Here is a 12,961-nt window from a genome sequence, read left to right on the forward strand (position 1 = left end):
GTGAAACTTTGGTTCCAAAGGTTGTAATAAGTGTTTAATAACATTATTCAACTAATGGTGAAGACCAAATAGGTCTAGGGTCAATATTTATAAAAATGCCATAGGGCATATGTGAGGGTTTTTAGGGTTTTGCAATTTATGGATTTTCATCCTCTTTGTTTTCTTTGGTTGGTGATCTTCATATGATCACACTAGGGTTTTAGAGTATAGCAAATACAAGTAAAAGCAATCATCATGGCATATCACTCAAATGCACAAGTCCTATGCATGGTACTATATGCAAATAGAAAAGTTTTTGTTGGTTTGAAAATTTGTTTTCTGGAATTCTCTAACTTTCTTTTTATTGAAATTTGGGGTGTTACACAGAGTATGAAGATGAACAAGGAGATGACCAGCAGGACGCCTACGACAACTAAGCGCCTTCCGACGTCAAGCGTTGGCCTGTGGACTAGAGAGTCCTTGTATCTTACGCTTCCGCTATGTTGAACTATGAACTTGTGTGTGTTCGTTGATCAATAGATCAACTATTCGTGTAATATGGATCATGTGATTCCAAATTTGTAATACTTATGGTTTGTAATGAATGATGACTGTGATACTTAACTATTATGCCTCGCAACAACAATATTCCTGGGATTGCGATGTATGACATAATAGGCATTCGGACTTAAAAATTCGGGTGTTGACAACTACATTAATTGCTCACAACAATGGAAAACACATGAGAAGCAAGAGCATCGAGGCAAGAGTTTTTCTCCTCCTCGAGAGATAAATTTTGAGGATCCTTAGGAGAAGAAAAACCCATGTCAAGAAATCGCTCCATGTCCGGGGACATACCCCGTAAAATATTAAGCACATAAATTTTCCATAGACCATAATTTGTGCCATCAAATATAACAAGTTATTGTGCACTAATCCCCTAACCAACATCTTTACTCTCAAGGCGGTGAAGCCTAAGAATGAGAGATCTTGCTCTGATACCAATTGAAAGGACACAGATGTCGCCTAGAGGGGGGGTGAATAGGCGATTTAAAACTTTTACGAGATGGGCTTAACAAATGCGGAATAAAACTAGCGTTTACTTTGTCAAGCCCAAAGCCTATATACTATGGTTCACCTATGTGCACCAACAACTTATTCTAAGCAATGGTTCACCTATGTGCACCAACAACTTATGCTAAGCAATACAAGCAACTAGGTGATAGCAAGATATATAACTTCAAGCACGATGGCTATTAATGACCCACAAGTATAGGGGGTGTATCGTATTATTTTCAATAAGTAAGAGTGTCGAACCCAACGAGGAGCAGAAGGTGTTGACAAGCAGTTTCGATGAAGGATTCACTGTAAATGCTCACAGACAAGTATTCAGGGGGTTTTGATGTAGCAGATGAATAAAGTACGAGTAAGTAAAGTGCGAGAGAAATAATTGCAGCGAGTGGCCCAATCCTTTTTAGCACAAAGGACAAGCCGGTTTGTTTACTTATAATGACCAAATGTTCTTGAGGACACACGGGAATTTAGTCTAGTGCTTTCGCTCAATATAGCTAATTAATCTTCATTGTTTTGATAAGTGTTGTGTGGGTGAACCTATGCTAATGCACCGCCCTTCCTAGGACTAATACATACTTGTGATTATACCCCTTGCAAGCATCCACAACTACAAGAAAGTAATTAAGATAAATCTAACCACAGCCTTAAACTCTGAGATCCTGCTATCCCTCCTGCATCGATATACCAACGGGGGTTCAGGTTTCTGTCACTCCGGCAACCCCCGCAATTGGCAAACGAATACAAGATGTATTCCCCTAGGCCCATAAAGGTGAAGTATCATGTAGTCGATGTTCACATCACACCACTAGAAGAATAACACCACAACTTAAATATCATAACATTGAATACTACTCAACCATAATTCACTACTAACATTTAGACTTCACCCATGTCCTCAAGAACTAAACGAACTACTCACGAGACATCATATGGAACATGATCAGAGGTGATATGATGATGAATAACAATCTTAACATAAACCTTGGTTCAATGGTTTCACTCAATAGCATCAATAACAAGTAGAAATCAATACCGGGAGAGTTTCCCCTATCAAACAATCAAGATCCAACCCAAATTGTTGCAGCGGTGACGATGTGCAGCGGTGGAGACGGCAGTGATGATGATGGAGATGATGATGATGGTGATGGAGATGATGTCCAGCTCGATGACGGTGACGATGGCGTCGATTTCCCCCTCCGGGAGGGAATTTCCCCGGCAGATTTCAGCCTGCCGGAGAGCTCTTTTCTCTCTGGTGTTTTCCGCCCCGCAGAGGCGGCTGCGACTCTTCGCGACTATCCCCTGGAGCTTAGGTTTTCGGGACGAAGAAGTACGCGAAGGAAAGGAGGACAGAGGGGGTTGTGGGCCCCCTCCTCACATGGCGGCGCGGCCAGGGCAGGGCCCGCGCCGGCCTATGAGGGGGGCCCATGGCGGCCCTCCTCGGCTCCTCCTTTTGGCTCCCTTCGTCTTCTGGAAAAATAGGATTTTTCATATAATTTCCGTCAATTGTTGATCTTCCGAAATATTGCATTCTGACGGCGCTTTTTCCAGCAGAATCCTGACTCCGGTGCGCGATCCTCCAATAATCATGTAACATGCAAAATAGATGAAATAACATAAGTATCATCTCCAAATACGAAATATATCAATGAATAACAGTAAATTATGATATAAAATAGTGATGCAAAATGGACGTATCAACTCCCCCCAAGCTTAGACTTCGCTTGTCCCCAAGCGAAACTGAACTTGGTAAACAAGACCACATGTTTATAGAGTGAAGAGTCGATAAATAAAATACGGACAAGAAGCATCATACTCATTCACACAAGACATTCTAGTGAACAACTTCCTCATATGATTCAACTTGAAACAAGTAGAAGGTAATCACAAATAAAGGTGCATAAGAAATCATAATTGGTGATGGCAAACTTCGTTCTTGGTCAGAGAACAGATTATGTTAAAGTTTATATGGCACAACTTGCATACTCAATCATAATGGTCTCCTCATAATCATTGATAACTTTCAAAGCTATATTCATTCAGATAAAACTTGTAGTAAACAAGGAAGAGTAAAAGACATGATGAAGTAGATCACAATATAAATGGTTTGATCACAACAACTCAAATGCTTGCTTGAGATGGAGGGAATTGGTTTACTGACTCGACATAAAGTAAAAGACAGGCCCTTCGTAGAGGGAAGCAGGGATTAAATCATGTGCTAGAGCTTTTTCAGTTTTGAAATCATATAAAGAGAATAAAAGTAACATTCTGAGAGGTGTTTATTGTTGTCAACGAATGGTAGCGGGTTCTCTAACCCCCTTGCCAGACAAACTCTCGAAGAGCGGCTCCCATAAAGTTTTATTTTTGGTTGATACTCCTTCCAACCTTTGCTTTCACAAACCACGGCTAACCGAATCCTCGGGTGCCTTCCAATCATTCTCATACCATGAAGGAGTGTCTATTTATTTTAGTTTTATTTAGATGACACTCCTCCCCTCCTTTGCTTTCTCAAGCCATGGCTAACCGAATCCTCGGGTGCCTTCCAACAATCACATACCATGGAGGAGTGTCTATTTGTAAAATTATGAAGGTTAATTAATCGGGGCTGGGAACCCCATTGCCAGCTCTTTTTGCAAAATTATTGGATAAGCGGATGAAGCCACTAGTCCATTGGTGAAAGTTGCCCAACAAGATTGAAAGATAAAACACCACATACTTCCTCATGAGCTATAAAACATTGACACAAATAAGGGATGATAAATTTTGAATTGTTTAAAGGTAGCACACGAAGTATTTACTTGGAATGGCAGGAAATACCATGTAGTAGGTAGTTATGGTGGACACAAATGGCATAAGTTTGGGTTAAGGTTTGGATGCACGAGAAGCATTCCCTCTCAGTACAGGTTTTTGGCTAGCAAGGTTGATTAGCAAGCATAAGAGTTGAGGGAAACAAACAAATATACATGTGATAGAAACAATCATGCATCTTCCTTGTAAGCACAAAAAAATTTAACTTCAGAATAATAAGCTAAAAGCTAACAAGAAAGAAAGACAATGAAACAACTACATGTATTTCTCTTCTCTACTTAAACCTCAAGGTGTTGTTGCTATTGACCAATGCTAAATTTGCCAAAACCAAATAGATTAACTCAATGCTCCCAAAGTGATACCAATACTAATAACAAGATCGATCATATAATAGAGACTGCAAACTAAAATAAGATGTGCAATATGTAAATGATAAGACTTCTCATTAATATTCCATAACGATAACTCACACCAAGGGATACATAAACAACCAACTAAGGAGAGATACTTCCACACTGCAACCCATCTTATATGATAACTTCCCTACTCATGATATGACACTACTTAATAGTAAAAAAGTAAAAGATAGTGATGATGTGATACCGCGGCACTCCCCCAAGCTTGGAACAAACCAAGGGGATGCCAATACCGACGATGAATTACTCCTTCGGTGGTGGTGATGATGAATTCTTGACAAGCTTCTCAACAAGCTCCTGAAGCTCATCAATCTTATACATGAGGTTGCGGATCATCTCCGAATTGTGCTCTACGCGGTTGAGAAGTATGTCCGATGGCGAGCCCCAACTCTTGGAGTTATTTCCCCACTCTTCAGCTTCAGGCTTCATCCTTCTTGCAGTGTTAGAACGATCTATATCCCAATTGCTAGGCAATGCTGCCTTGGGAGTCCTTTCAATTTGACTATTGTAAATTAGATTGCGGAAGGGGTTGTAGGTGCCTGGAGAAGATGTCTTTGGAGCTAGGTAGTGACGTGGAACCTTTCCTCCGGTGCGAATTCTTGCGCTCCTCTTGGCACTGAAAGGGTTCTCCACCACCTCGATGCTTGCGATGGTAGCATGCGGGTACGCACGCGAGTCTTCCTCCACTTCTTCTTCATCTTCTTCCTTGACGCTCTCGTCCACCTCTTTCCACTCGGGATCTTGAATATCTTCATCCGAAAGCCCCTTGCCCTTGTTGTTGGAGACCATGGTGCTTCTAGATCGAAAACAGATCCTGGCAGAAAACAGCTCGAAACAAAACACGTCGAGAAAACGATATACGGACCTCTAGGGGTCCGGGGGATTATATAGCAGGCATTTTTACGGCATAAGGAAAGTACCAGGTCGAACCAGAGTCGGAGAGGGGAAACGAGGGAGCCACCTCATAGGGCGGCGCGGCCAGGCTGGGGCCCGCGTCGGCCTATGAGGGCACGCCCTCGTGCGTCTCCTCCACTCCGTTTCGATCTTGTAATTTTTCATATTTTCCAAAAACAGCAAAAACATTGTTCGTAAAGTAAAACGCGAACTTTTTATTACCAGTATTGTTACCTATTCGAAGTCGAACTCTGCCGGACTGTCAATTTGACCTTTGATGAAAGCCTCCGGTGTCACAACTCGAATAACATCATCTTCATTATAAGAATCACCTCAGATATAATGCTTGAGTCTTTGTCCATTCACCACTTGTGTGGCATCGCCTTGGAGAGAAATAATTTTAATTGCTCCTGAACGATACACCTCCTCAATGACATATGGTCCTTCCCATTTCGAGAGTAATTTCCCTGCAAAGAATCTGAGACGAGACCGATACAATAGGACTTTATCCCCAATATTAAATTCTCTTTTGATAATTCTTCTATCATGCCATTTCTTAACTTTCTCGTTAAAGAGTTTAGCATTTTCATAAGCCTCACTTCTCCATTCATCTATAGAACTCAATTGTAGCAATCTCTTCTTACCGGCTAGTTTAGGATCTTTATTTAGTTCTCTTACAGCCCAATAAGCTTTGTGCTCTAGTTCTAAAGGTAAATGACAAGCTTTTCCATAAACCATTTTATACGGTGACATACCCATGGGATTTTTATAAGCAGTTCTATAAGCCCATAGTGCTTCCTTCAATTTACTAGCCCAATTCTTTCTAGATTTATTAACAGTCTTTTGCAAGATAGATTTAATCTCTCTATTTGATAGTTCTACTTGCCCACTAGTTTGAGGATGATAAGCGGAAGCAATTCTATGATTAACTAGATGACTCCCCGCGCGTTGCGGCGGGAAAATGTGGCAAACAGTTATGACTAAATTTTAGAAGATTTAATTAGTGAGTGTATATAAATAAATCAAATAAATTAATTGTTTCATTGTTGTACCGTGTAAGTGCAAATAGCCTAACTATCACCACGTTTCTTACAAAAGAGAACAGTTTGAAGAGTTCATAATAACTGTTGGAAAAATCATACCAACCATTAGTTTGATGTCGAGGAAGCCTTAACTTAGAAGAAATGAAGGGGTGTGAATTGACGATACATTACTATGGTGTGAAAATGTTCATCGATCAGAAAGAATTCCAAAAGTAAAATTCCAAATTGTTATGATTTCATATGTTTCTTGGAATGTGTTCACCTATATTGATACAGATTCTGTAGATGGAAAACATGAACAACGGATTCATACAGGAAGGTATTATGGAAAGGCAATTAACATTTTACTAAGGCTAAATATTCGGATAAGACCAAAACAGAACATCAGAGTCTTACATTGTGAGTCCCCTTATAACTATAAGGGTACAGTGATCAGTTGTATCTCAGATTCGACATGAATAAGATTTTTGCGCCATAAACTTCTGACCGTACGTCCATGATCAATTTTCCATCCTAGAGATACAGCTTGAATATACAGTCCGACTCGACCAACATGTCCCAACTTTTTGATTCATCCGTTAGTAGATACAGCCACAAAATCAGTGATAAAATAAAGGAAATCTAAGGGAAGTGTGAAATAAAAATGAACACAGAAATACATCTGCCTTTGCTCCATTTTCTCAGTTCCTATCGTAAAGACAAACTGGTCATTCCACCGTAATCAAACGGTAACATGAAATGGTACAGATAACCAAATACGTAGAGAGGAAAACCAGAATACTCGAATACAGATACCAATGACCAAGGGATGACATAAAACCAGTGACAGTGAGAAGGGATACATCAATATCATACAGTACCAGCATCAGACTGATGACCTGAAGTCCAAAAAAAAAGATGGATGCAACACCTTTCACAATGGAGGTAGCGTCCAAGCAGTTTCTCCATTCTGCTTTTATTCTTAACCTACACAAATAAGTACTATACTATTTGGCAACAAACTTCTTTTTTCTCATAAATTTGGATTTATTTTTTGTGGCCCTGTTCTGCTGACACGTATTTCCATCTATCATGTTATTGTTTGGTGTGCACCTTTGGAAGCGTCTTGCAATTTTCGTCTAATTTATTACAGTACAATTGTTCACTTGGTGATCTTTGTGTTTTAAGGCTAAGTGAGTGTAGCGTATTTGTTTCTCTGGACCGCCTGTTCGTTTTGTCTCTACCGCACCGCTTTGACTCGGGCTTCACTCTAGAAGACTCACCTCGAGTCCCACGCGCCACGCCCTCTCTTCTTCTTCCTCCCAGAGCCCGTATGAATCACAGTCTCCCCGTGTTGTACCTCCAACCATCTTCCCCTTCCCGGATTCTCCTCCCCCCACGAGCCCTTCCATGGTCGCCCGCCTTGCGTGGTTAGGTCCTCTGATGCGGTCGTCACCGAGGCGATCCCGTCGCCCCCGCCGCGGTAGCTCGCCTCTCCTGGACGGTGGCCCTCGAACCGGCCATATGGTTTGCCGGGTGAGCGCGCGAGGATCACCAGGGCTGGTGTCTGCTCCAGATCAGGGAAACTACATTGCTTCGGGGCCGCCCAGCTGCCAACGATGACAGGGAGAATTGATTATAACCCCCATGTTCGTGCGTCTTGGATCTTAAGCCCCTTTCTTGGCATGCCTCTCTTTTAACCCCCTCAGTTCAGCCACGTTGTTGCTAATTCCCCCCTTTGGCATTGCTGGAGACCATGGGCAAGTTGGAGACCAAGGGATATCGGAAAGATCCCGCAGCAGGAGCAGGACAGAGGCGCACGGACAGAGGGAATCGCGTGGCTGAGGCCCTCAGGCTTGGTTCTCCGTGAGCAGCTATTCCTCCTTATGGAGATATAGTGGGAGCGGCAACTACGGTCGCCTGGCCGCCACGTCCCCATCGCGACTTCAGCCAGGAGAGAGAATCGAAGAGGCGAGGGTCGAGAGCGTCCGCGGCGGCACCAAATCGACCATGGCTGGTATGTCCATCCTCGCACATCAAGATTTTGGCTCCACATGAATACAGGGTCTCCTTCAGATGTGAGGAGTAGGTGTGTGGAAGCAATGGCCGGTTGCTGCCCATCATGGCGGCACTGGTCAAAGCCATGGCCGCATGCTCCTTGCTAATGGAGTACCTAGCCTAGGCTGCAGCTCAAGGTTTCCTGACACTTCGACTTCATATCATGTGTTCATTTACTACCTATGTGTAGTTTAGGCCTTCTCACTTAAATCTGAGCCAACAATTTTCTGCAGTTAAAGATGCAGTTTGGTGCAATAGATTGTAAGAGGCTCATCAAACTCCTTTTACGGATTGTTTTGAACTACATTGTTTTCGCCTTTTTATTCAAAGGTAAAAAGTGTTTCTTATTTTAGATTAGATTTGTCTTATTTCCACATTTTTTCAGGTCATATCTGAAAGAGTTTCCCACTATCTGTATGTTCTGGATCAGCAAAAAGGTGGCTAATCTGCAATCATTAATTTTTTTCACCCAAGTCCTTATGATGATGCTATTGAATTTAATCGCATCAATTATTTACAGATTTGGCAGAAGTGTATTTTTGAATGATCGTCACAACTGATGTTGATCAAGCAGTAGCAGACTTAGCATCTTAATTTTTGGTTTGTTTTAGAAATAGGAAATGCAGTCTCAGTGACTTTGGTTTTGTTCAGCGAAATAGCTGAAGATCAATGCGTGTTTATTTTGTAGCATATTGAAGTGAGTTATTTCCATATTGAGATAAGCTTTTCCCAAAATGTAAGGTTATGCAGAGGTGCTACGTTATCTCATGGCCTGCTTCTCACGATAAATTGCTTGTGGTGTTCAGTGTGCTCCTCATCTGTAGAAATTTGCTTACATTCAATTGTCTACATTATAGAGAAACCATAGAGTAGTTGCCCTGGTTCCGTCAAAATTCGCTTCCCGTTCATCGAATAAGTTTTGCAAAAATCATAGATTGCTTATTATTGTCATACTTGCCTTTCTTCTGAACAGAATCTGTAGGCAACAAAAATGTCATGTCTTTTCCTTTTGCTCAGAATGATGCATCCAGGAAAAAGTATCCATTACTTAAAATTTGTAGGCATTATATCCTCAGCTGCAGGAAATAATGTGACTTCTCTATGGCATTCACGTTGGTTATTTTCCTGAATTCTATTTGCAACTCCAGAAAATAATTTTTTATGCTATTTCATACAAGTTAGAAAATGCTGATTTGTCAAAAGTTTCGGTAGACATAAATGGAAGTTTAGGGTTGTCATTCTTTAGCTATTCTATAAGAAAGTGTCAGCACAACATTCGAATGAATAATTTAGGAGGCTTTATTTGAGAGGGTTTCTACCTTGGGTCTATCTGAAACATGTTTTGCTGGTTTGGTTGTCATCCCAAACTAACAAGATAATTAGAGACTTTAGATGTTTTCTTGCCGACGTTTTAATATCTGTATTTTTTTGGTTGTTCGTACTAGGTTTTCTTCTCTGGTCCGTATAATCTCATGGCTGTTGGGCATTCTGGACATCGTTGGGCCGGGCTGCTTTCTTTTTCTCAGGGTTCCTCGCAGCTCCGCTCACAGGTACTTACTGCTTAAGCTTCTCTAAGATAAAATCATTGACACCCTATTTATCAACTGTATAGCATGCTTGGGGTTTCCAATGGCTTCAGGTTTTTCGTGTGTTGAAATCATAAGAATAATAAGTAAACAAGTTGTATCAGGCTAACAGAGCAGGTATGCATGTTTTTCTTTTGAAATCTATGACAAACATGTGGCATCTGGCCACAAAATATAGGTCGTAATTATCATGGAATACTCAGATCAACCAACCATTATTTGGTACTGTCTTCTGCATCCATGTTCTATTTTTTCTAATTTTTGTATCAACCAAAGAATTGGGCTAAATATCTACATCATTGATTGTTCTTTGTCTTTATATAATTTTACTCCTCAGCTCCCACTATATTCTTTCTACTGAAGTTGTTTCCGAATCTTTATCGTGTATAGGTTTTTTCCTTGGCGTCTCTCATCCACATTATTAAATAACTGGTGAAAGTTCATTATTTTGTTGAATACAAAAAATAGAGGTTGTTTTTACTGAATAGGCGCAGTAGGTCCTGATTTAGTGTAATCCTCTATTTCAAGGTTCCAATATCAAATATTATGCACATTGTATCTCTGGTTGAAAAAAGTTAATTTTTTTGTGCTAGCTGATAACAAACGGTTGCCCTTAGCTAAGAGATCTAAAATTTGTGCAGGCATATCCGTAAGGATCTTTCTGAAACAAAGCATGTCTTGAAAGTCTCAGATTGGTAGCTTTTTGTCTTCAGAAATTATACAGATGGATCCCCCTTTTGGTGAGAACAAAATTATGTTCTTCTATATCATTTTGGTGCCTACGGTACACACACATTTCATGGTTTTCTTCTCATTCATCAATTACTACGTTCTTGTGCTTTCTTTTGATTTGGTTGCAGAACAATTGTTGAAATAACGTAATAAATAAATAAAAGCTTTATGGGTGCTAATAGGTCTTTATATATTTAGAATTTAGTAGGTTTAGTTTTATAATACCTAACTGATATTTCATTTGTATACTAAGATTGTTTTCTGGCACGATTAAAATTAGACATTGACAAACTCCACATATTATAGTTGAGAGAATAAATAATTGGAGTCCTGACCAAAAGAATCTTTTGTGCTTCATGCTTTTACATAGTACTTCCCACTGTTGATAGGCCATGAAAGAAATGCAGCCATTCCCAATTACACTTTCTGTTCTCAGTTGTCAACGGAAAAAAGAGCATAGAGAAGTGGGTTTAGTATTTAAACACAGGCATAATCAGTGAAGCCATATCATGATTTCAGAGACATAGGATGGACTACAACTCTAAAGGATCCAAGAGCAGCTTAGTATATATCTACACACACACCTTTGACCTTCCTGTATTACATAGTCCAGCACGAAGTGACAAGATCAAATGCTCAAAGCATAGAGCAACTTAGTATGCATACAGATTCCCAGGATTAGATAGTGGTACAAAGTAACAACAACTTATTGCACTACACCTCAGATACAATAGTGATATATACTAGCTTATTACGGCACAATAGCAGGCAACTAATTATAACTAGATCCATACAAATTACCATATTGGGACAAGGGTTTGTTACCCAAGAGATAGGGCAACAGGGTACACACAACTTGATGTATTTACAATCATGCAGCCGGATGCAATGGAGTCACCTAATCAGGGCAGTCCAACCTTTATCCAGCAAGGGAGTAGTAGGAAAGAACATAGACTTGACTATCCACACACGTTTCTCCATCAACTGCCATGCGTAACATCCTCTCTGGACTCGGAGACGTAAACTCGATGTTCTAGAACGGCCTTGCCATGAGGAGGAGCTCAAGGCCTGTTGGAGAGCCTTTATAGCCTTGCACCCATATGTACCTCAGTGATGGCATCCAGAGCATAGCGAGGGATAGGGTTTGCTCGCTGAAGCCTGAAGCAGCAACTCCCAAGTTCAAGCTTCCATAGGTTGGTACACCCTATTGCAAAGTGGACCAACCTGATGTTAGAATCCCCGATGTTGCACAGTAGCATATATTGGATATTTCCACTGTTCTGCCTGATGTAGTCAAGGCCCGTGTCTGAAACCCCTTCAGGTCTCAGGTAGAGAGCAAATCTCTGGAGCTTGGTGCAGTTCCTTAACAGAGCACGGACTTATCAAGTGGCAGTTTAGTTACCTGCTTTTGCCTGTCAAGCAGGACAAGCCGGAAGTCATAAAGATTTTGGCATAAAATCCTAATAGATTCCAGAGCCCCACTGGTGATATCAGATACATAGGAAGCTATTTACTCCAGGTCACGACAATCAACATCTACAGCTGTCAGCCCTAACTGAGAAACTCCTCCTTGCTTTTCTTGTAGACCTGGATTATTGTCCCCTCACTCGATTTGAAGTCTTCTTAGTTTCTTGCGTGTGTCGCCAACAACCTGTAACCCTCTATCTTCTATTACATTCCTCACCTGATGCAAAAATCTTGATGGAGCTGACTAAAAGGATCTTTTCTATATGCTTATGACAGAGTGAAGTATATTGTATGTGTATGCATTATTATTTGGTGTGCTTTTGTTTATAATAGAACTATTTTTGAATGGTCACGGAAAACTCTGTTAGTTACGATGGAAGTGTTTTGCTTTTGGTCTCCCTCATTGCTAGATGCTGGAAACGAGAGTGCATTCAAGGGGAAACCAGTGTTGAATACATGGTGTTCGATGTGCCTGAGTGGGCACTTGGCAACCAAAAGAAACTAATTCGGTCGTGCAGTACCATCCAACTCCCCCTATTATTGAACCATGACACTACACTAACACACCTATTGTGTGTTTTGTTGATACATTCTGTAAAATGTAACCATAAGGACATCAATTTACCTCATAGCAATAGTAGTAATTTTTTTTGTTCATTTATCACCTTCAAAATTTATCTAGGTGGTGCTTACGGTTTAGCAGATTCTATGGAACTGAACTGTGCATTTATTTGAATCCCTCCTTAGTATACGTTGGCCTATATGGATTTGATGATAATTTTTACACTTTCCTGATAATTATGTGATAGCCAGTCAACTTTCCTATGCAAAATGATAGGAATTAATATACACATTGTATATCATGTCATCGTCGTAATTGATGATAGAAGCATCTATTAGTCTTCCACTCATGGCTACGATAAGGGTG

General features: G+C 40.6%; 1 long non-coding RNA gene and 1 pseudogene across 1 annotated transcript; one reads left to right on the forward strand and one right to left on the reverse strand.

Moving 5' to 3' along the window:
- The first annotated feature begins 7,453 nt into the window (after positions 1-7,453).
- On the forward strand, positions 7,454-12,817 carry LOC139836081 (uncharacterized). Its single transcript, XR_011752022.1, has 5 exons — positions 7,454-8,385; positions 8,482-8,685; positions 9,694-9,798; positions 10,476-10,574; positions 12,444-12,817. It is a non-coding gene; the product is annotated as an uncharacterized lncRNA (long non-coding RNA).
- On the reverse strand, positions 11,438-12,277 carry LOC127322016 (coronatine-insensitive protein homolog 1a-like; annotated as a pseudogene).
- Positions 12,818-12,961: the final 144 nt, after the last annotated feature.

This window comes from Lolium perenne, chromosome 2 (genome assembly GCF_019359855.2).
Source record: "Lolium perenne isolate Kyuss_39 chromosome 2, Kyuss_2.0, whole genome shotgun sequence".
In the NCBI taxonomy this organism is placed as follows: Eukaryota; Viridiplantae; Streptophyta; class Magnoliopsida; order Poales; family Poaceae; genus Lolium; species Lolium perenne.